This window comes from Equus quagga, chromosome 10 (assembly GCF_021613505.1).
Source record: "Equus quagga isolate Etosha38 chromosome 10, UCLA_HA_Equagga_1.0, whole genome shotgun sequence".
NCBI classification, from domain to species: Eukaryota; Metazoa; Chordata; class Mammalia; order Perissodactyla; family Equidae; genus Equus; species Equus quagga.
The window spans coordinates 79,528,057-79,552,399 of record NC_060276.1 but is presented as its reverse complement, the minus strand read 5'-3'; the positions used below and the strand labels follow the sequence as shown (position 1 = coordinate 79,552,399).

Genomic DNA, 24,343 nt, shown 5'->3' with positions numbered 1-24,343 from the left:
ATAAATCTTATAGTTTTAAGACTTACGCTCAGATCTATGATCCATTTCAAGTTAATTTTTGTATAAGCTGTGAGGTTTTGGTCAAGGTTAATTTCTTGTATATGGATGCCCAATTGTTCCAGTATCATTTGTTGAAAAGACTGTCATTTCTCCAGTGAATTCTTTGCATTTTTGTCAAAAATCAATTTTTGTGTGGTTCTATTTCTGCATTCTCTATTCTGTTTCATTGATCTATATGTCTATCCTTTTGCCAATATCATATTGTCTTGATTACTGTAGCTATATAATAAGTTTTAAAATCAGGTGGTGTGATTCCTCCAACTTAATTAATCTTTTCAAAATCATTTTGGCTATTCTACTTCCTTTGCCTTTCCATATAAATTTTATGGTCAACACATCTGTATCTACAAAAAATCTTGCTGGGATTTTGACAGGAACTGCATTAACTCTATAGACCAATTTAGGGAGAACTAATGTCTAACATGTTGAGTGTTCCAGTCCATAAACATGGTATGTTTCTCCAGTTATTTAGGCCTTTGGAGATTTCTTTCATCTTGTAGTTTTCTGCATATAAATCCTATACATATATATATAGGAGTGGCAGCATGAACATTAGAAATATTAGTATTCAAGGCAAAAAGTTTTAAAGAGATTTTATTTTTTTCCTTTTTCTCCCCAAAGCCCCCTGGTACATAGTTGCATATTCTTAGTTGTGGGTCCTTCCAGCTATGCCATGTGGGACACTGCCTCAGCATGGCCCGACGAGCGGCGCCACGCCCGAGGCCAGGATCCCAACCAGCAAAACCCCAGGCCCTGGCAGCGGATTGCGCGAACTCAACCACTCGGCCACCGGGCCGGCCCACAAGGCAAAAAGTTTTAAATAGGGTAAAGAGAGATACTGATAAAAGATACTATCTACCAAGAATATTGTCTGTCATAAACATACATACCAAACAATATTCCATTAAAATATATAAAGAAAACAGAAAAGCAGGTAAGTTGTACCTTATAAAATAAGTTTTTAAAATATGCCTATGCAACCCTTGCAAAAATTGATCATGCACTGAGTCAGAAAAGAAAGTACGATACATTTCCAATAAGAAGAAACCATAAAAGTCACATTATTGGACTACAGTGAAATACAACTAACTTCTAACCACAAAAACAGCCAAAAAAAAAAAGTTGAATCACTTCAAAAATCAAATAACCCTTTTAAATAACTTACGGTCAAAGAAGAAATCAAAACCAAAATTACAGACTAGAAATTAATGAGATTGAAAGTACTACATATTAAGCTGAAACACAGAAAAAAATTTGTAACCTTAAATGCTTTTAGAAATAAACAAGAAAGATTGAAAATGAATAAACCACACATTTAACGTAAACCATTACAAAGAAAACAGCAAAACAAACTTAGAGAGAACTATAGGAAGACATTAATAAATATAAAAGCTGAAAATAATTTATTAAGTAGAGAATAGGGGAAAAATGGTAGAATAGGAAAATAAATCTGAGAAATAATTCTTTGAAAATATCAACAAAACAGAGAAAACCTCTATAGTCTAGTTAAAAGAGAAAGAGAGAAATGCATCAATAAAACAAGATGGTTTGATTGATGGATAGACAGATGATAGCTATGTGATAAAGCAAGCATAGCAAAACATTAATGGTAAAATCTGTGTTGTGGGTATGCAGGTGTTCACTGTAAAATTCCTTCAACTTTGCTGTATCTTTGAAAATGTTCATAATAATGTGGATAAAAATCTATTATCATCCAGAGCATCAGTTTGGGAAACATTGCACTAGAAGTTTCATTAAAACCAGGAGAAAGACAAAGATGCCCACTGTTGTCTCTACTATTTAACATTTTTCTAGAAATTCAAAAAAACATAATATGTCAAGTAAATGCATATAGGAATTATAAATATGATAAGGAGGGGAAATTATTATTTGCAGATGACATCATTATCCACCTGGAAAACCAAAGAGAATGAACAGAAAAACTATTAGAACTGATAAGGTAAGTAGGGCGGCCAGTTACAAAAAGAGGTCCCATCATGCACAAAAAATATAAAGGGCTACTTCTAAACAGGGGTGGTAGTGAGGGGAAGGGTGGTAAAAGGCGTCTTTCATGTTTTGCTCCATATACAGCACTTCTGTGATGTTTGAATCTTTTACAACCAGAAGGATTCATGTAGGTGTTTGAAAAAGGGAAAATAAATCAGAGGTAGGCAGAACCCTAAAATGCTCTCTTCCCCAGATTTCCCACCCTAATTTCCAGACTGTGAATGTGATGAGATATTGTGCCTGCGATTACGTTACATTATCTGGCAAAAGGGATTTTTCAGATGAAATTAAGGTTCCCCTTAAAATAGGGAGATTATTCTGGATTATCCCAATGGCCTTAATGTAATGACAGAAGCCTTTCAAAACCAGAGAGTTTGCTCAGGCTAGTGGCAGAAGGAGAAGTCAGAGATATTCCAAGCAAAAGAAGGATACAGCACGTCACAATGGCTTGAAGATGGAAGGGGACAAGTGAGGAAAAATGTGGGTGGCCTCTAAAAGCTGATAGCATGGGGCTCTCTGTCCTACAACAGCAAGGAACTAAATTCTGATAATAACCTGAATGAACTTGGAAGCGGATTCTTCCCCAGAGCCTCCAGATAAAAGCCAAGTCCAGGACACCTTGATTTTTGCATGGTATGATTCTAAGAAGAGAACTCGGCCAAGCCCACCAGGACTTCTGACATACAGAACTGTGAGACAATAAGGTGTTATTTTAAACTGCTAAATTTGTGGTAATTTGTTACGCAACAATAGAAAACAAATATGAAATACACTACATTACATCAGCAAAACAATGAGATACATAGCCTATCAAATTTTCAAAGGTTCAAAACCTCTTAACGACCCAGTCACGCAGTAGGACAGGGAAATGACACATCCATACACCCCATGGGAATGTAAACTGGTAAAATCTTTGTCAAAGTATATTGGGGAATACCTATCAACCTCCCCCAAAATGCTTTGCCTTATTGAAATTTTTTGTAGTTAAATAATCACAGTGGTGAGCAAAGATATTTCTAAAGGTCCTTTACAAAACTGTATATAACAATGGACAGTTAGAAACAACATGAATGTATGGCAATAGAAGATTGGTATGTCAAATATAATATCCTACACCCATTTGATGAAATAAATTTACACAATCAAAAGCCCGACAGAAATTCTTACAGAACTTTACAAGCTAATTTTACAATTCATCAGGAAAAGAAAATGCACTAGAATAATCAAGAAATTTGTGGGGGAAAAAAGACAGAGGAGCCCCAGTAGATTTGAAATAATAATTTAAAGCTCAAATGCTTAAAAAAAGTGTGGTCTTGGTGCTGGTATGAATTTTAGGACTACTGAACCAATTGTTTACATTCAAACTTATGTATATACTTAGGAATTTGGTTTTTGATAAAGGGAATGATCTGTTCAACAAATGTTTAGGGTCTTATGAAAAATAATAATAAGTAATTAGTAATACAATGGAATAATATTCATCTATTAAAGATAATATTGTTAGAATATTTAATGACTTAGAAAATTGTTTACCAAAAAATAATTCCAGAAAATTAAAGGGCTAAACATAAAAAATTCTAAAATATTGCAAGGAAATACAGAACAATGTTTCTAATCTTGGAATAGAAAGGCCTTCTTATGCAAGATTCAAAATGCAAAAGCCATAAAATAAATGATTGATAAACTTGAATACATCAACATTTAAAATATCTATACCCCAGAAGACCCCATAAGCAAAAGTTTAAAAATAAGCAAAAGTCTGCAAAAAAATTTCCTACACATGTAACAAAGATTTATATCTAGACTACATAATTCAATAACAAGAAGCCAAAAGGGGCCGGCCCCATGGCCGAGTGGTTAAGTTCACGCCCTCTGCTTCAGTGGCCCAGGGTTTCGCCAGTTTGGATCCTGGGTGTGGACCTAGCACCGATCATCAAGTCATGCTGAGGCAGAGTCCCACATAGCACAACTAAAAGGGCCCACAACTAGATATACAACTATGTACTGGGGGGCTTTGGGGAGAAGAAGAGAAAAAAAATAATAAGATTGGCAACAGATGTTAGCTCAGGTGCCAATCTTACCAAAAAAAAAAGAAGCCAAACAATCCAATTGGAAAACGGATACAAGATATGCACGGGCAAGTCATGAAACAACACAAGCAAATGGCCAAGAAACATACGAAAATATTCCTTAACCTCGCTAATAATCAGGGAAATGCAAATAATGAGACAACATTTTTCACCCATCACACTGGCAAAATATTCAAATGATTGGTTAACACTCAACGTGGATAAAAATTTAGGGAAATGGTTATTCTTATTCACTGCTGGTGGAGGTGTAAACTGAGTCTTTCTACATGGTAATTTGGCATTACGTATTAAAATTTCAAAATGTGCTGTCTTTGAGCCACCTATGTTACTTCTCCATATTTATCTTACAGAAATATTTTAGTGTATGCACAAAAAAGCATGTACAAGGAATTTCATTGCAGCACTGTTAATAATAAAAACAATAGCACTGTAATAGTAAAGGATTGGAAACAATATATATTTATTAACAGGTGACTATACTAACTATAGTACACTCATTCAACGGAATACTATGCAGTACATAAAATGAATGAAGTGGATTTGCATCTACTACCGACATGGAAAGATCTTCAAGCCATAGTAAGTGAATAAAGCAATTAACAGGACAATCCATAAAATAGGATGCCATTTATATTTTTAAAAAGTAAAAAACACAAAACAAAGCATTTCTATATGTGTGTATGAATGTAAAAGGAACTTTAAATTTATCTGTGTTCAGTGTTTTGCAATAATGTATTCATTCATGTGTAATTAGGAAAAGTTTTAAAATGAAAAAAGAACAAAACCAAAGCTAATTACACATTAAAGAAAGGAATGCTTCATGTTGCCATTAAAATGATGTTATAGAAAATTTTAATGACACAACAAATATTCACTAGGCTGTTAAATAACATGCTATGATAATATTTTTGTTTAGAACTATAAATACATATACAATGCATAGAAAAGGGCTGGGAGGATATAAATCCAAAACATTAACAGTGGTCTTCTCTAGGTGGTGGGATTAGAAGTTTTTTATCTTTTTCTCTAGCTATTTTCTTTACGCTTTGATACATTTTCAGAATATTCTACAATAAGAAAGATAGAAACAATAGGGGCGTGTGTGTGAGTAGGGGGATGTTGGTTGGAATTAGGACTGTAGAAGAAGTGGAGTTGGCAAGAGAACAAAAGGCTGCTGCAGATTGAAATTAAAACTACGGTTGTGGGTTATGCCGGGTTTTAGAATTAGGAGTTGGGGAACTAGACTTTATGGAGCCTAGGAATTAATAGTAGAAATGTAGGGGTTAGAATTAGGAGTAGAGACCATGAATCATTAGAATTAATGCAGGTGCTGTGAGAGATTAGAAGCAGAATCAAAGGCCTTATTAAATTAAAAGGTTTTTTCAAAACAATAATAGCAACAAGGGTGAGAGTATGGGAATATCTGAATAAATTGGAATTCTCATATATTTCTGGTGGGACTGTATATTGTTAGAACTGTTCCAAGAGGCTGTTTTGTATTTTTGGGATGAGTGACCTTTTGAGCCTAGCTACTCCATTTCTACAAATTTCTCCTTGAGAAAAATCTTAGAAATATACACATATTTGGTTACATCAAAGTTCATGTCTGTATTTCTTGTAATAAAAAAAAGACCTAAATATAGAGTCTTGTTTAAATAAGTAATTAGCATTACAATGGAATAACATCCACCCATTAAAAACATTGTAAGAATATTTAATGGGTCAATCTGTCTGAAAGGAGTCTCCGTAAAGCTGAGATTGTACACAAAATTTTACGTGTAAATAGATATTTGGCAGGCAGTAGATCCATTCATCAGATTCTCAACTTGGGGCTTGAACCACTGCTCTGGAGGGTGGGAATTAGAACTGGAGGATATAATTACAGTTTTTGTTTCCTCTGTGTCTCAAGAGTACTTTGGATAGTATTTCTGTCTTTATATTTTAAAATACTGTGTAAAAAACATGCTTTTTGTTAAAAATTCAAACCTTACCGAAGTATCTAGAGTTACAAGTCAAAGCTCCCCTCTCCTATCACCCTCCAATCTCATTCTTCACCCCAGACGAAGCACGGTTAATAGTTAGGGATATCTCTTACCAGATCCTTCTTATCCCTATGCATTCACAGATGCAGATCCTCTCTAAGTTCTTTGCCAATCGCACTGCCACCCCAGATAATACCAAAGAGAAAAAGAAAACGTTTATTGAGGGTTTACTATGTGCCTGAAGCAAGTCTAAGGGTTTGCCCGTCTAAACTCACTGTGGTCGCGCCCTGGTGGTCTGCTGCCCTCCACACCGTGTCCCCGCTTGCCCTCTTGACCCTCATTCTTTGCAAGGTAGCTAAAGAGATTGTTAATTTTAAACGTAAAACAAATCAAATCACGTCACCCTTCAGCGGCTTCCAAAATGCCTCGAATCAAATCCCAATTCCTTAGCGACCCTACTATCTTCTGTGCTTAGGTTTGCTGGGCCAGGAGCAGCTCAAGCGCAGTCCCCTAAAGGGTACCCCGCTTCACCGCTAAGGGAGCGTCCTCCCAAGGGGCAGGGGCGGGGCTTCTCGAGCGGAGGGTGGAGCCTCAGATCGAGTGTGAGAGCCAGAGGGGGAGGTTTTCGGCGGAGGGCGAGCGAGGGGAGCAGGGCTGAAGCAGGCCCGCGGACCCGGCACGCTCCTGCGGGTCCCGCGGAGCTATTGCCCCCGAGGTGAGCATTTTCTCCTAGGCTGGGGGGCGAGCTCTGCTCGCGCGGCCGTCCTCAGCTCCTCGCAGGGGGTTGTTCCCACGGGACCCTGCGCGGAGGCGCGGAGGTGGTGGCCTTGGGGAGCCTGCAGGAGAGGCTGTTGAAGGGGCCCGGCGGCCTGCTCCAGCCCTCCCTCAATCCCGCCTTCTCTCCCCTCCCCCAGGCCTCGGCCGGCGCCCGCGGAGAGCTAGCCGCATCTTTGGGGGCAACGGGGCAGTGGCCAGCAGCGCGGTGAGAGAGCGGCCGACAGTGGGGATGCGAGGTACCGGCATTAGCCGTGGCCAAGTGGCCCTAGAAAGGGAGTAGAGGCCAGGCCTTAGGCGTTTCTCTCACCGATCCGGGAAGGCGGCCTCAGAGGAGGGGGAAGGTGAGGGGCGGGCAGGCAGGCTTCGCAGGTAACTACTAGACGTTGTATATGTATGTTTTGGTGTCTAAATGATACTACACACACACACACACATATTCATTTCGGCTAATTGCTTTTTAAAAACTTGTCTTGTAGATCTCCCTATACAGGGAATCTAAATTTATCTCGTTTATAAACAGCTGCATTGTATGATTGTACTACAGTTTATTTAACCCAATTCCCGATTGATGTACATTAGCTTGTTTCCCTTTGCGGGGGCGAGGGGGCTATTACAAGCAATGCTATAATGAATGGGTTTGCATATGTATGTTTCATGCCCATGTATATTTCTGTAGGAGAAATTCTTAGAAGAGTAGTCGCTGGGTCAAAGTGCATATGCATTTTGAATTTTGATGGATTTGTCCAAATTGCCTTCCCAAAAAGCTATACTAATTTACACTCTGCAATGTTGTATGAGTGCCCTTTTTTCCACAGTTGTGCCAACGCGAATTAATATCAATCTGTAATTTTGGCCAATTTAAAGGGCAAAAATGGTATGTCGTTTTCATTTGCATTTCCCTGATTACTAGAGAAATTGAACATATTTTTTATTTGTCCGATTACAAAAGTAAATAGGCAAATGTCAATAGTCTTCTTATCTATAAGGAATAAGCATTCGAAAATTTATTACTAAAAAAAACCCATTCGCAACAGCAAGAAAAACGAATCAAAATACCTAGAAGTAAACTACAAAACTTTATTTGAGGAATATAATAAAAGAACATTTGCGTACATGGAGAAGAGATACCATGCTTCTGCATAAGAAGGCTCAATTTTGTAATGATGTCCATTTTTCCTATGTTGATTTATACAATTGATGCAATTTCAATAAATTTACCAAGTTTTTGGAACTTAATATGATTCTAAAGTTCATCCGGAAAAAAGATGGTTAAGAATAACCGAGAAAATATTTTAAAAGATAAGATGGGAGTATTTGTACCACCGGCTATTATAATGTACTTTAAAGAAACAATATTTAAATTAGAACAGACAGAACAATGCATTAGAATACAGAAGTCCACAAATCCCGAGCCAGATTGGATCCGAGGATTTATTGGGGAAACATTGTTGGCTAGACGTGGAAAAACTGCCATATTAAAAGCTTCAAGCACGCACAACAACCCCCTCTTGGAAGCTTGAATTTTCCTTTGAGGGCAGACTCCTTTGTTTGGAGAAAACCACTTTATTGGATCTTTTGGTTATGCCAAGGTAAAGCCTCAGGAGTTAAAATTAGTGGCTTTGGAGCTAGAACTAACGATATGAGCCTGTAGTTAGATAAGATGGATTCAGTTAGCCTGCAGTGCGGCGAGGGAAGGAGTCTGGATATCATCGGTCTTTTAAATTTCTTTACCTATCTAATGGGCAAAAAATGTTATGTCATTGTTTTTATTTGCATTTGCGTGCTTATTGTGAAATTGAGCTTCTTTTATGTGTTAGTCCGGGATAATATGTGATTCCTGGAGGCATGTAACAATGGGGGACCCATTGCTCCTCTTCCAGAAAGGAGTTTGGCTAATTGGTACAGCCCTGCCCGGAAGCGTGAGAATAAACAGGTTGACTTTTTAAATTTTCTTCAAGCGCTAGGCTCTAGACACCTTAGATCGGGGGCGGAGGCAGTTTTCAGGACATGGCCGAGATTTGGCGCTGAGCTGTGTCATCGCGAGGTTTGGCAGTCAGCTCCGCAGTGGGTAGGAAACCTCGTGGTAGGCGAGATCCCTGCAGGACGAGAGGTTCCTCCCTTCCCCCTAAAAACTCCCAGTCATTTTCATGAGGCCCCGCCTCTCTCCTTTTTAGGAGCGTGCACCAGCTCTCGCGAGATCTCGTGTTTCCTAAAGGCGAGGCGCGGGTGGCATCCTGCGGCGAATTCGAAGGTCTCACAGAGACTAAAACGTATTATCGCGATAGTTCTCACGGCGCATGCGGGACCCGGCGGCGGCAGATTGGCTCCGCCCCTCGCTGCTTCGTGAGGTTGTGCGTCATTTGCTTTTCGCTTCGCGTAGGGTGAGAGCCGAGCCCTAGCGACTTCGGCTTTGGTGGGAGGAGGGGTCTGGGAGGGGCTGGGCTCAGACTTTTCCCGTCCGGTAGAGGTTCTCGCGGGATCGTGCGGAGGCCCCCGCGGTTCGGTTACGGACTGCAGCTGCCGCGGAGGTGGCGGCGGCGGCAACGTTTTCGGCTCGTTGTGTTCTTACCCGGTGAGTTCTCGCGGGAGCAGGGTCACGTCCTCGTGGGATCCGTTGGCAGTGGCGGAGGTAGCTCGAGGGTGGGGGGGGCAGTGACTAGGGTCGGTCCGCTTGATGTTAAGATGGCGGCGGAAGCTGATGTCTGTCTGGCCAGCACCCGGGACTGAGGTGTTGGCTGTTCGCGTTTGTGACGCCTCTCAGGTACCCGACGTTAAGGAGGTGACGATTGGCGAAATGCTGAGGTGCTGATAAACCGAACCTGAGGCGAAAACCACTCCGTCTCTAGTCGGTTGAGGCGACACCATTTCCCGGGCCTCAGCCGCGTGTGGGCCCGCCTTTGCCCCGCCAATCCGTCAACGCCTTCGTTGTCGCCGCCGCAGTGGGCACGTTGGGACGGGTAGGAGCGGGCACTCTGGACTTCGTTGGGGAGTGGGGTTGGGGGTTAGATTGGGCGGTGGGGGAGAGGACTAATCTAAGACGGCTGGTTCTCTCCCTCCTGTCTTTTTGCGGGCCCGCCTCTGTTGTCCATCCCTGCGGCGACCCGAATGAATCCCCTATTTTTTCTTGAGTTGAGGTGGACTGTACTTCCCCAACTCCCATGGTCTTTGAACTAAGGTTTGGGGGAGGGTCAAGCTTTTCTGTCTCTGACGTACTCCTCCGCTTTCTCTCGTAATTTTATCGTCCCATTGAGTCTTCCTTATTTACATGGACATTTGAGGTTCATGTTTAAGAGGACAAGTCAAAGCTTTTTCCCGTCACCCCCTCCCCAGTCCTACTGAGGAAGAGCTTAGCTCGGGTCCCCTAGCCCGTCTGGTCTCCCTCTTCTATTGGTCCCCTTTGACGCAGGCGTTGAATAGAGCCTTTCCCGTTCCCTGCATTTACTCCATCTTTGTGGATGGAGCCATAGTAGCCTTCCGTTTCCTTGGATCTTCACGCTTGTATGACCCTGATCCGAGCACAGGGTACTGATTTCTCCAACTCTGCCTACTACTCGACTACTCTTAGGCGGAACAATGAATGGGTTGGTGGTTGGATGATTGCGGTCTGCGTGACCTCTTCATTCTGGGTCCTTTAGCCTTCCCTTCCTCATAACACCCTGCCCCCCCCCCCAAAAAAAACCCCTGAAAAAGGCTGTGGAGGATAACCCTTGGGTAAACCAACTTTTTGTCTTCAGTCCCCCCATCATCCCCGGTGCAAGCTCGGGAACCGCCCCTTTTCTCTGCCTTGCTCCGAGTTCTTGTGGCCTCTTGGTCTATGGACATCTGTCTTTGCTGCTAACCACCTCTTACATGCTTCTCACTTCTTAATCCTTCTATTTTCCCCTCCCCATGCTGTTTTTCCAGGAGCTGAATCCCCTAGAGAGAAGATACCCTCCTGTTAAGCTCCACTACATCCCCCTGCAATGTGCTAGAAAATAAAGTAGCTTTGATAGATTATCTTCTGTCCCTCAATTATTGCCGTTTTCTGCTTTTTTCTCCCTCTGCCATTCCGCCATTGTTATAGACAGTTAATTCCCTATCATCTGTTTCTTTTTTAGATTAGATGTTCAGCATTGTTTTATCTTAGGCCCAATGTTTTGTAGATTGAGCAGGCACCAACATTCTCCAATCAAGGGAGGCAGCCTGGTATGGTGGAAATTCTGTGTGGTTTGGGTTCACATTGAAGTTGCTGACCTTGGGCAAATTACTTTTCGGATTCTCATTTTTTTCATCTATAATGGGGATAGTAGCGCTTAGAGTTGTTAGAGTTAGATAATTTGTAGAGTGCCTCGCTTATGGTAGGCACACAATAAGTTGTGGTTACTTTTTCTTGGTGTTAGAATACGTTGGCAGATACATCTGTGTCATATGGTAGTTTAAATGCTCTGGGAAAGAATAAGATTTTTGTTCCTTTAACTGTAAATTTTTAGTATATTTCTAGGTCAGTTCTATCATTTTTGTATTTTTTTCCTCCTCATCTGCCAAACTCTTTTATCTCCAATGGTTCGTGATGTTTGAATGTAATTCTCACTTGTATTAACCTTCTACCAGTGTAGGTATTTTAGTGCAAAAATCATTATCCTGGAATGACCACCAGCCATAATGTTCCTGTCAAGAACCACTCCCAGGTGTTTGCCTTTTGGAAGGGGTGCCTCATCCGTTGCCTACTCCCTCCTTCCACTCCTTCAAAGGCAGTCTGTCCTGTCATTCACCCTAGGAAAGTAATGATATTTGGTGTCATGCTTTTCACAGTAATAAAGGGAACTTCTGCTAGCTAGTTTTCAAGTGTTCATACTGATTTTCCCCTATCTTCTTTTTTTGATCTCTCAGATCACTGTGGGGATCTGCTATTTGGCCTCACCTGAGCAGGATAATTCCTATCTGAGAAAGTTTAGAAAAGGTGTTTGGGATACCAAGCTTCTCTTCCAAAGGAAATTACTACCAATTCTTTAATACACTATTTCATATTGTGTTTTTATCATTTTATATTTTCCAACATTCTTTAAGTAAAAATGACTATTCAATTTGGAGGTAGTTTTCTTTATTGTTACTATTTCCATTTAGACCAATATTAAAGTGAATGTTTTTTTCTGATTACCTTGGCTGGATGATGGGGTTTGAAGTAGGAATATGATGCTGAAACGTTTACATAGGATTAAAAATTTACCATGGGTAACCATCTGGTAATTAACTTATGTGGATACTAGTTTGAGCTTTAGGGTTTGCTTTATTTAGTTTGAAGTGCTTTGAAGGTAATAGAATTTTCCTCCTTTTTCATTGGAGGACAGGCCATCACTTTCTGTTTTGAGATTCTGCCTTGGTTCTCTTTACAATAGGTCAGGCAGTGATCAGAAATTAACTAAACCTCAATTTGACTCTTCTCATTCAGAACTAGAATAAATCTGGAAATGATAATCTAGGTATGACCTAAAAGGTTTGGTTTATTCTAGGTAGATCTCTGACAGTAAGGAGTGGCAACACCAGTTGAAAACTTTGAGGTTCAGTGGCAAAGTTCAACCTGAGTTTCCAGGGTGTTTGTTTATCTCCCGGTATGGCCAAAAAGCATGTATGAAGGTGAAAAATAATTTTTTATGTGTGCAGTTTTTTTCACAAAAAATAATGAATTTAACATTGCCTTAGTATCAGTTTACAGCGAAGATATAAAATTGTCTGTAAAATAATCACTATCCTCTGTAATTTGGGTTTAGAACTGAGTTGAATTTTCATTGTTGGTGTCTTAAATGTATGATTAGAAGAATTGTTTTAGCTGTTGGTTCTGAATTCTTGTTACTGCTCAAAACAGGTCCTAGAAAATTCAAATTGACATGTGAGGGCTATTGCTTAAGAAATAATAACTATGATTATGTTTGAACATCAATGTAATGGTTAACTTCCCTATACCCTAATAAATGTGTATCTCTCCCCCCCACACTTTTTTTTTTGTAGGTCCTCCAGTAGTCTGACCTGAGTGTGTTAGTGCTCCAGAAGAACCAGCAGACCAACTTGGTCAGGAAGGTTCAGGAAGCTATTGGAGCAGTGGTGGGATTTCCCACCAGGATGAGTATGATTGGCTGTGATTTTAGGTTAGTTTTTGTATATCTTTGTGAGTAATTGTATTTTACTTCTTGGAATGGAGATGGTTGGGAGTGTATGTGTTTCCATTCTGTAAGTGAGGTACTTTGGTTTCTTCCATTGTCTGGATCTGATGTGGCACTGGCTGCTGCTTGTGTTTAAGTGGAGCTCATTACTAAAGTAAACAGTTTAAATGAATTCTGTCTGTACATGATTTTTTAAATCACCTTAAGCATCCTTCAGACAATAAAATTGTAAGATATTATGTCTAACTGATTCTTTTTTAAAGAAATTTAAAAGAAGAATTTCAGGCACACAAAAATTGGATAGTATAATCATCCCCGTGTGCCCACCACCAGCTTTAACAGTTACCAACTTGAGGCCATTCAGTTTCATCTGTATTTCTACCCACTGCCCCCACCCCAGATTATTTTGAAATAAACCCCTGCTGTCATATTATTTTTATTTGCAAAAAAATTTGCACTCTAGAAGATAAGGGCACCTTTTTTTTTAAGATTTTCTTTTTCTTTTTTCTCCCCAAAGCCCCCCAGTACATAGTTGTGGGTCCTTCTAGTTGTGGCATGTGGGATGCCGCCTCAGCATGGCTTTATGAGAGCGGTGCCCTGTCCGCACCCAGGATTCGATCTGGCGAAATCCTGGGCCGCCCAAGCGGAGCGCACCAACTTAACCACTTGGCCATGTGGCCTGCCTCAAGATAAGGGCTCTTTAAACATAAAACCTCATGGGTCGGCCTGGTGGCGCAGCGGTTAAGTGTGCACATTCCACTTTGGCGGCCCGGGGTTCACTGGCTCGGATCCCGGGTGCGGACATGGCACTGCTTGGCAAGCCATGCTGTGGCAGGTGTCCCACATACAAAATAGAGGAAGATGGGCACGGATGTTAGCTCAGGGCCAGGCTTCCTCAGCAAAAAGAGGAGGATTGGCGGCAGATGTTAGCTCAGAGCTGGTCTTCCTCAAAAAAATAAATAAATAAAACCTCAGAACCATTATCACAACTCAAAAGAATTAACAGTGATAATTTTAAAATATCAAATATGAAGCTAGTGTTCAAATTTTACTCTTTGTTTGAATCAAGATCCAAAGAAAGTCCATTTGTCACAAAGGAGGATTGATGCAGCTCTTAAATCTATCTTAATCTGCAGGTTCCCTCCCTTTTGCTTTTTTCTTCCAATTTATTTGTTGAAGAAATTCTTCTGTAGTTTTCCCCACGTTTGGTGATTACAACCCAGTAGTGGTATCTAACCCATTCTTGCTAAGTTAAAGACCCTGGAGGACCCCATTGTAATGGAACAATGGCGGTAATCTCCTGTATCCCAGTTGGAGTTGATACTGCTGGCCTAGGCACTATCCCAAAATAACTAGTCCTGGCTTCCTTTTTCTGTGGCAGAGTCTGATTTAATTGATACCTGACTTCACTTCCATGTCTTGGCCCTACTTACTGCTCCACGTGAAGAAATAGGCCTCTTTATCGAGGAAGCTAATGTTTCCTAGATAATAATCTGATTGTGCCTTTGGGGTTTCTCATCATGGTTTCAATTTCCTCAGGTGATTTAGTTATTTTTGTGCTATTTTATAATGTTGCTTTTTATTCTTTTGTTATATCTCAGCTGCTCTGACCCATAACTTCTAAGCTATTAAGACTTAGTGACGAGTTCCTCTGGCTATAATACAGTTTTTGAAATGACAGTACTAAACAATTTTTTTTTTTTTAGTACTAAACAATTTTTGAGAGCTTCCACTTACATCTTTTCAGCTATTATACACAACTGTAGTTTTCCTGTTGGTTTTTTTAAAAATTTCTTCTGGAAGTGATGTTTCCTCAGCATAAAGTCCTTCAAACTGTTTATTTCTTTCCTTGTGCAACACTGCCTATCCTGGGATCTGCTATATGTCCCTTCCACAGTCAAAACCTGAGAATGGAAGTTGGATACATAGGCTCCAGCCAGGCTGTGACTTCACAAATGGAGGCAGAACACAGCCACTTGTGCCTGCCTTTAAAATGACAGTGATTTCAAGTTGGAGGATCAGAGAGGGTAGCAGTCATAAATGACGTTTTGAGATATTTAGATGAAATATGATAGTGAATCTCCAGTGCTATGGATCATGAGTTCAAGCTTTTCAGTTCTTTGTTCATTAATGGAGAAATCAGATTGCCAGTTGAAAATGAACTAAGTATTAAAGAAGTGATTTCTTGAGAATTACAGTGAAGTCCATTTGTTAAAAAAAAAAAAAATTGAGCATATTGCTTATAGTGATTAGACATTTGCCCCTGTCCTGAGTTTTCTGTAGTTTGGAAGTTTGAGCAAGGTGGCTTAAACCTTCTAATCCTGAGTTTGTGAAACTAGGGTAACTGTAGATTTTTGGGACAGAGCTTTGCACATAGTAGGCATTTCAATATTTGAATTGTTTCCAGAGTTGTTTTTTCTTTTTTTAAAACATGTTTATTTTATTATTTTTTTTTTAAGATTTTATTTTTTCCTTTTTCTCCCCAAAGCCCCCCGGTACATAGTTGTATATTCTTTGTTGTGGGTCCTTCTAGTTGTGGCACATGGGATGCTGCCTCAGTGTGGTTTGATGAGCAGTGCCATGTCCATGCCCAGGATTTGAACCAACGAAACACTGGGCCGCCTGCAGCAGAGCGCGCGAACTTAACCACTCGGCCATGGGGCCAGCCCTGTCCAGAGTTCTTAACAGCTACAAGTTTACATTGGAAATGCTCTTGGGTTTTTTTTTTTCTTTCTTTTGTTGTATGTTTTCAACCATGGGTTCAAAGTATTATTAAAATGCCAAACTTGGTTTCTTTGAAAATATTTGCCCTTTGCATTCTATGTGACCTCTCCTGCAGTTAGATTAAGTTGTAAACTCTGATGTGTGGCAGTAACCGTATTAGGCTGCTTTACAGTGATCTCACTATCCATAAGATGGATAGTCATAAGCACTTGGGCTCTGGGTGTTTTGCTGTATTGTTCTCGGACTCGTTTCCTCAATGACTGGTTACCAGATGTTTATATGTTAATGTCAGGGATAATTCAGCTCAGAAGATTCTTTGGAAGCCCTTTCATTTGATGTGTCATACGGGTTGAGTTGCTAAAACTTGATGTACTTGTTGACCAGCTTGGTCTTCTGATTATAGAAATGCTTTCAAATAGTGAGGGAGTGGCTCTCTATGAGTAAAACAACTGTAAGTTTTGTTTGGGCTGTTAACCTGTGCATTTTCAACTTTTAGTTCCCTTAAAAAAGTTTTTAATCATTCAGCTTTGAAAATTACAAGGATGACATGGATTGATTCTAGGATGTGATTTTACGGAAGGTTGGAGTTTGTTTTAACTTCTTATGAATGTGTCATTAAATGGCGATTGGTATTGCAGATTGATTCAGTCTGGATTGCTGATTGGGGTAGATGAACGTGAAAATTCTTTTTCAACCCTGAGATTCTGATTGTATAATCTTAGATGTTGAAAGAAAACAGTTTTTCCTTTTTAGTAATCTTTAAGTAGTAACTACAAGAGATTAGGAGTAGGGAGATGGAAATTATTCTGGAATGACCTTTTAGTATAGTCATTTAGATTTTAAAGATTGGTAAGGGTGAACATATTGCCTTGAACTTAGGTACCATCTTTTGCATAACTCAGGTTTTATTTAAGTCCTTATAATTAGATACCAGAGATAATTGCCCTGGGAATACTTGGGTATATTGTATTTGGTGACTGCTTATGTCTTGGAACACGTTTGGAAGATTGCTTTAATGATTATATTATTTGCTGTAATTCTTTTCTTATTTGCTTGTCTTTGTAGTGAGGCATATTTCTCCTGGTCTTTGCTTTTTTTTTTTTTTAACTTCCACTGCTAATTCTTTATTATTGCATTCTGCCATTTGAGTTCTTATAGGTGGAAAGACCTTTCAGCACAGTGATTAAGAACACAGACTCGAGCCAGACTCTGGGTTCAAGTTCTCACTGTTTCTTACAAGCTTTGTCATCTTGTGCGAATTATTTAACTGCTGTGCCACAGTTCTTAATCTGTAAAATGGTAGTAATAGTGTTACGTACCTCATAGTGTTTGGGAGAAGTTTAATTTAGCTGAGTTAGTGCTTATGAAGTGCTTAGAACAGTGGTTCTGAAACTTCAGCTTACATCAGAATTACCTAGAGGGCTTGCTAAAACACTGAGTGCTGGGCTCCACCCCCAGAGTTTCTGATTCTGTAGGTCTGGGAGGGGCCCGATAATTTGCATTTCCGAGGACTTCCCAGGAGATGCTGATGGTGATGGTCAGGGAACCACTGGAATAGAACAGTGCTTGGCACAGAATGTTAATTGGTTTTTTCTGGACCAATTTCTCAGTCCCTGAGTAAAGCACTTCATTCTTCAGTGCTGTTTAGTATTGCCTTCAGCTAGAAGCAGTTTTGAAATCCTTTGTTGCAGTGGTTTTCAAAATGTGGTCCCCAGATCAGCATCAACAGCATCACCTGGGAAAGTGTCAGAAATGCAGATTCTCAGGCTCCACCCTAGTCTTTGTTTTAAGTGTGTCTTGATTTGACTGGGGTGTCTTAGACTTTTTTTAACAGCTTTATTGAAATATAATTCATATGCCATACAATTCACCCATTTAAAGTGTAAAATGGTTTTTAGTATGTTCACAGTTGTACAAACGTTCTCACATCAGTTTTAGAACATTTTCATCACCCTTAAAGGAAACCCAGTACCCGTAAGTAGTCATTCCCCTTCTTCTCTCTCCCAACCACTCCAGTACTTGGCAACCACTCCAGTGCTTGGCAACCACTAATGTACTTTATGTCTCTATAGATTTGCCTGTTCTGGCTGGGCATTTCATATGAATGGAATCATGCTATATGTAAGCAGCTTTAATGTGATTAAAATGTTTTCCTTTTAATTATAAAAAATAGAATATAGATAAAGAAAACCACCCAAAACCAAATTTATAGTTTAATAAATTATTTTAAGGCAAACACTTTTGTAACCACCACCCAAGTCAAGGAATAGAACTTTGCCTGTCACCCTAGAAGTCCTTCTACGTGCCCATCCCAAGCACAGTATCCTCCCTCCCTCCAGAAAGTACCTACTATTCTGACTTTATAATCATCACTTCTTTTCATTCTGTTAAGGTTTTATCATCCAGGTGTGCGTCTCTGGACAGTATAATTTACTTTGTCCATTTTTTAAAACTTGAGTTGTTTCAATATCTATAGCATCCCTTCCTTTTCTTTTCCTTATACTGTATCTCTCGAAGAGCTCAGGACATTTGACCTGTAGAGTTTCCCACGGACTGAATTTTGCTGATTGCATACTCAGTACACTTCAACATGTTCTTCTATCCTCTGTATTTCCTGTAAATTGACAGCTGAATCCAGAGGCTTTATAAATTCAGGTTAATTTCCTTTGGCAAGAACATTGGGGGTGGTGTGTTCATTTACAACATTCGTTAGGTAGTAATGATGTCTTAGATTTTTTTTTTTAATATTAACAGCCATTGCTGCCCAAAGCTTAGGTCCATTAATTCATTGGGAGTTGCAAAATGGTAATGTTCTAACTCATTTGTTTCATATATTAGCTGGAATAATTTTATAAGGTTATTCTGTGATATAGTTTATATAAGAAGGGCAGGATAAATGCTCAATTTTTAGATTTTTTTCTGGTCATTTAATAGTTCTGTCACTTTGGGCAAGTTAACCTATCGGTTGCCTCATCTGAGAATACCTTACTTGTGGAGTTACTGGGATTAAATGAGAAAATGTAAGGTGTAGAATGCTGTGGGTGGTCAGTAGATGGTGATTTCTTTTAACATACTATTTCATTTAACCCTTCCAACAGCTCGGAGATGGGCACTCAGAGTGGTGAAGTGGTGGCCAGTTAGCAAAGCCTGTCTGGGACTCTTTATGTTGAAGTCATCAGTGCTGGAGAGGAACAGAGTTTGTTCTTTGGCCATTTTAGGGCTAAGACTCTGGCTGGTGATAACTAAAGGTTCCACCAGAGTAGTTTTTCACTTTACCAAGCCTTAGGAGTCACACGCATACCCTCTGAAGGGTCTGACCCAGTTCTGTGGTGATGTGTAGTACATTGGTTGCCTTGATCTCCCTTCACCTACACAGCCCCCTGCTGTTCAGGGTTCTGCTGTAACCTTAGTAACCCATAATGAGTCTTCCTAATAGTCATCAGTATCACCACTATTAACATACTTGAGTAGCACCATATATAGCAGGTTAGAAAAGAGGTAAGTCATTATCCTTGTTACTGTTTTGTATATTATCTAAAGTACAGTGCATGGAACATAGTAAGTGCTCAATAAATCGGAAGCTATTTTTTTTAAAATCTTTTTCCCTCTCACTTCTTACCTGCCTTCATTCAGTTCAACAGGCATTTACTGAGTGTTTCTAAGTACAAGGAGCTAGGGACATAAAATGAGAGTTGATCTCTGCCTTTGAGAAATTCACAGTCCAGTTAAGGACTGTAACTGAGATCATGTTTAAAGTTCCTTAGCCTTTTCTTTTGTGTTATCATTTTTTCCCCTCCTTTGTCCATGCATGATATAACCTGCCTGTTGTTTCTCAAAGCTCTCTTTAGTTCTATATCCCTCCCCAGTCTTTGAGACTGCTGATGTGTAAGAAAGCCTGCAGTTGTCTTCTATGAATATAGGGTAATATCAAGAAAAACCTTTGGGCCAAGATTGAATTTGAAAGTGGCACATGCAGTTGACACAATATCAGTTTATGGTCTTAAGATGCACCTACACCTGGTCTCCAACCTCCACCCTGTTGCTTTAACTGTCTACCTGCTGCCTTCTCCCTTCCTTCTCCCTCCCCTCCACCGTCCCCCAAGATGTTTGCCACATAAAGTTAGTGATCTATTAAGTAAGTAGAGACACCTGTACTTCCTATAAACTAGGATTTGAGTGGGCTTAGGGTTTTATCACTAAATTTTCATTCTAATCTATAAAATGGTCATCAAAAAGCCTATTTCATAGGTTGCTCTGAGCATTAAAGTGAGATGATGTATTTTTAAATGTTTAAATTACAGAGTACCCTGCAAAGATAAGGCCATTATAATTTGTGTAAAATAAATACTTAATAGCTTTGTTGCTTGGGCCAGATTACTTCATCACTGAACCAGTTTCCTCATCCTTTAAATGGAGGTGGTAATATCTCATTCACTCAACAAATATTTGAGGACATACTGAATACTGCCAGATACCATGAATACAAAGATGACAATCACCTGGAGAATGGAGGGCAGCATGGTCTATTAGGGGAAGGAGACTTGTAAATCACACTCAAAGGGGTCAGTATAATAACATGAGGAGTGAACAAAATGTGCTGTAGCAGTTTACAGGAGGAATCAGAGAATTGTCACACAGAATTTTGTTAGGGTGAAACAAGAGACATGAAAAGTACCTCATGTACTCAAAAATACCATACAAATGAAGTTAGTTAAATGTATCCTAAATGAATCAGTAGCTTCAACCATTATTTCATTTTCTCACACTACTTGTACTTTAGATGTGCTTATTTCTTTGAGCTAGATTTTATGAGCTGCTTAAGGGTATTATATGCTCCTATAGTGGAGTATCCTGAAAGTAATACTTTAATCTAAAAGAATTTTTTTCACCCACTTTGTCATCATTTTCTAGTCTGTTACTGAATTAATTTAGGAAAAACTAGAATATGTATTCTTATTTTGGGAAAAGATTCCTACTCCCACAACAATGTTCAGTCATCATTAACATTTTCATTGGTGTGTTCCCATCTTAATGATGAGTTACATTTTAAAAATAAAATTAAAGACAGGCTTTTCCTAGAATAGGAACTAAAAATGTCCGGTAACAAGAGAAGATACTAAACTAAACATCAGAAATGCAAATTAAAATGAGGTCTTTTTTAACTTATTAGATTGGCAAAAAATAATTTGGTAATATCAAGTCGTGGCAAAAATATAGAAAAGAGTCTGGTATTATAATACTGCCCACAAGTGATATAAATTAATACACCCGGTTTGGAGATAATTTTGCAAAGTTGCAAGATAGTATGTACGGTATGGTGCTATTTATATTTTTTTTGAAAACTAGGGTAAACCGATAAGTTTATTTGGGAGGAGTGGTTGAGAGGAACTTTAGCTTCTTCTGTAATGTTCGCATTTCTATTTCTGAGCAAACTTAAAATATACTGAAGAGGACAGAGAATAATACAACAAAAACTCTTTCCCTACTGCCTCCCTCCCAAATTGATCTTTTTAAATTTATTTTGCCTCAAGTCTTTTAGGGTAATATAGGTAAATGGGAAATACTTTTTAGTAACACTTTAACCCAGCATTCCTTTCCCTTCTATGATCATTACCGTGAATTGCTTGAATTTTTATACTGTGAGAATGGTATAAATTACATAAGTAGAAATTCAAAAACTGATGTCCACACAACAATCTGTTCTTACCTGTATAGTATTAAATTTGCATACTACTTTAGAGTTTATACAATCATTTAATAAGAATGCTTTGGGAATGGAGCTAGTCATTTGCTCATTTTATTGTAACTCTTGTTTGAAAATGCTTTCCTGACTTTATTTTTAAGTAATATTCTTCATGATTATAGAAGTATGCATGGCTTATTGTTATTATTATTGTAAGCACAGAAATATCTTGAAATACTATCATTCAGAGATAAATACTATTAACATATTGGTTCACAGTATATTCTTCTAAGGCTTTTCTTTTTTTTTTTCTTTTTTTTGTTTTTTTTTTTGCTGAGGAAGATTTGCCCTGAGCTAACATCCGTGCCAGTCTTCCTCTAGTTTTTCAGTATGTGGGCTGCCAGCACAGCATGGCTGCTAACAGAGCGATGTAGGTCCATGCACAGGAACCGAATGTGGGCCACCAAAGCAGAGCATGCTGAACTTAACCAGTAGGTCACCAGGGCTGGCCCCCAAGGTTTTTCCTTATGCCTGTGTAGTGTAAACATTTTTTTTTCAAAAATACTCTTTTTTAAAATGGAATTCATTGCCTTCCTTCCAACTTTTTATTATGAAAATTTTCAAACATAAAATGCTGAAAGAATAACACGATGAGCATCTATATATCACTAGCTATATCTAACAATTAAGAATTTCCATATTTGATTTATATGTACATATGTCTCTTTAATTTTTCTGAAGCATATGAAATAAGGATGGCACTTCATCCTTAAATCCTTCAGCATGCATGTCTTGAGAATAACGACCTACAAAACCACAATACCATTACCACACCTAGAGAATTTATTCTTTTTTCTTAATATTATCCAGTATTCAGTCCATTTTCAAATTTCCTCAGTTGTTCCAAAATTGTCTTGTCTTAGCTGTTTCTCCAAACCAATACAGAAGTGGTATTTTTAAATTTGCTGTTCCCGCTTAATATATTGACCCCTGTTCTCTGTCATAGTGTATACTTCTATAATGTTTTTAATGGCTGTGTTATATTCTGTTCTGTGCATGATTAATAATTTATTAACCAATTCCCTTATGTTCAAACCTTTAAGTCCTAGTTTTTCATGATCTTAAACAATGTTTCCTAGCACACAGTAGGCATTCGGTAAATTTAAGTGTTGAGTGAAGGAAAAAAGCATAGGGACGTCCTAAGAGAGAAATCTTTGTGACATCCATGTTTATTTCCTTAAGAAATTTCTAGAACTGGAATGCAAAAATGTGAGGCCTTTGATACTTTTTGCCAAATTGTCCTTTAGAAAGACTATCCTGTATTATTCATTGTGGTATGTTTTGTATATAATCCATGTTGATTTACGTGTATGACAGGGTAAGCCTTGATACATTAGTATTAGAGAAGAGCATAAACCTAGATAGATCCAGTGTCATTGCTATATATGGCTCTCTCCTTAGACCTATTATCTGCTGCCATGTTTTACAGGGGCTAACTTGACTCCTCCAGCCTAGGGTGCCTTGCAGTCTGTTGACCTAATCTCGGACTCCAGTTCCCATCTCCTCATATTTCCTTAACTGTATTGGGGAGGCCAGCCTTTAAAGGAAGTATAGTCTGGAGAGATGCAGATATCACTTGACGACAACCTTTTACATAAAGCGTTTTAGAATTTTGCTTTTTAAAAGTAAAGGCAGACTGCCTTCATGGGTGAATTCAAATCTCTTAACTCCATCAAAACAAATGACCAGTGGCTTTAAAATGGTAGTCTTCTCCATGTCCAACAGAAGAGCTGGATGAGACCCTATATTTGATATTATCCATATCCATATATTGGATATTATCCATTCCCCAAAATAGGGAAAATGACTTGTCCAAGGTAACATGGCTGGTTAGTGGTGGACTTGGGCATTGAGCCCAGGTCATGTAGTCCACTGTGCTATATCTTCTTAAATGAACTTCTGTCTCTTTCTAAATGTGCCAGCAGGTGTCATCCATAGAAGTGCAGGATAAGTGGCCCTCTTCCTCTAAGAAAGTTACCTCAAAACTGGGGAAATTTTAAGGGAGTAGAAAGGTAAATGAGAAAGTCAAAAGTCCAAAGAAAGCTCAGTTTCTTTGCACTTTTGGCTATGGCTATTACTTTTCAACATGAGGTTAATTTGGAGCTCTTTCATGGGGCAGTTTGATTTGGCTCTGTTTTTTCATGCATTTTTATGGGTACCATAAAGCTGTAGATGGGACTGAATTTCCTGCTTGTAAAACCTTCAAATTGAAGTGATGTTTTCTAAGCCCATCTTTGTTTTTCTTCCTTTTCAACTGTTTTAAATTATAAAAGTAACATATTTGCTGTAACCAAAAAAAAAAGATTCAGACAAGATAGAACATTTCAGTTAAAAATTAGTGTCGCCTCCCAAATAACAAGCTCCTTTTATTCATACAACACTTCAGAAATCTGTTAACAATTTGTAGATATTCTTTTACACCTTTTAGCATTTACATGCTATGCTTATCCATTTGTGTACTATGCATATTTTTTTGTTAGACTATATGGCTCAACTCCATTCTTTTTAATGGTTGCATTGCGTCCCAAAGCATGGATTTACTATAATTCAATCATTCCTTGTTGTTGAGCCTTAGATGTAAAATTCGTTCTGAGTCAAAGGGTAGTACCCATTTAAATTTTTGATAGGTACTGCCAAATGATCTCCAGAAAGGCTGTATTGAATTGCCATTCCCACCAGCAGTGTCAGTGAGTGTCCTTTCCTCCACCTGTATCTGCCAAAAACAAGATATTGTTGATCTTTTTAATTTTAACCAGTCTGATGAGTGAGAAATAACACCTCCTTGCTTTGATTAGCATTTCTGTAATTACTAGTGAGGATGAA

At 38.9% G+C, this 24,343-nt stretch overlaps 1 protein-coding gene across 10 annotated transcripts in view; it reads left to right on the top strand.

Annotated features, from left to right (window-relative positions):
* The first annotated feature begins 6,785 nt into the window (after positions 1-6,785).
* Positions 6,786-24,343, top strand: part of HUWE1 (HECT, UBA and WWE domain containing E3 ubiquitin protein ligase 1) — a 145,983-nt gene continuing 128,425 nt past the window's right edge. For 4 of the 10 annotated variants that reach the window (XM_046673126.1, XM_046673129.1, XM_046673128.1 and 1 more), the window contains exons 1-2: positions 9,317-9,488; positions 12,902-13,038. The gene's annotated coding sequence lies outside the window, so the exon portion shown is untranslated. Of the gene's footprint in view, positions 6,855-7,053; positions 7,153-9,316; positions 9,489-9,574; positions 9,874-12,901; positions 13,039-24,343 lie in introns of those variants that run through there. The other 6 variants (XM_046673127.1, XM_046673120.1, XM_046673123.1 and 3 more) reach the window with 5 other exon arrangements.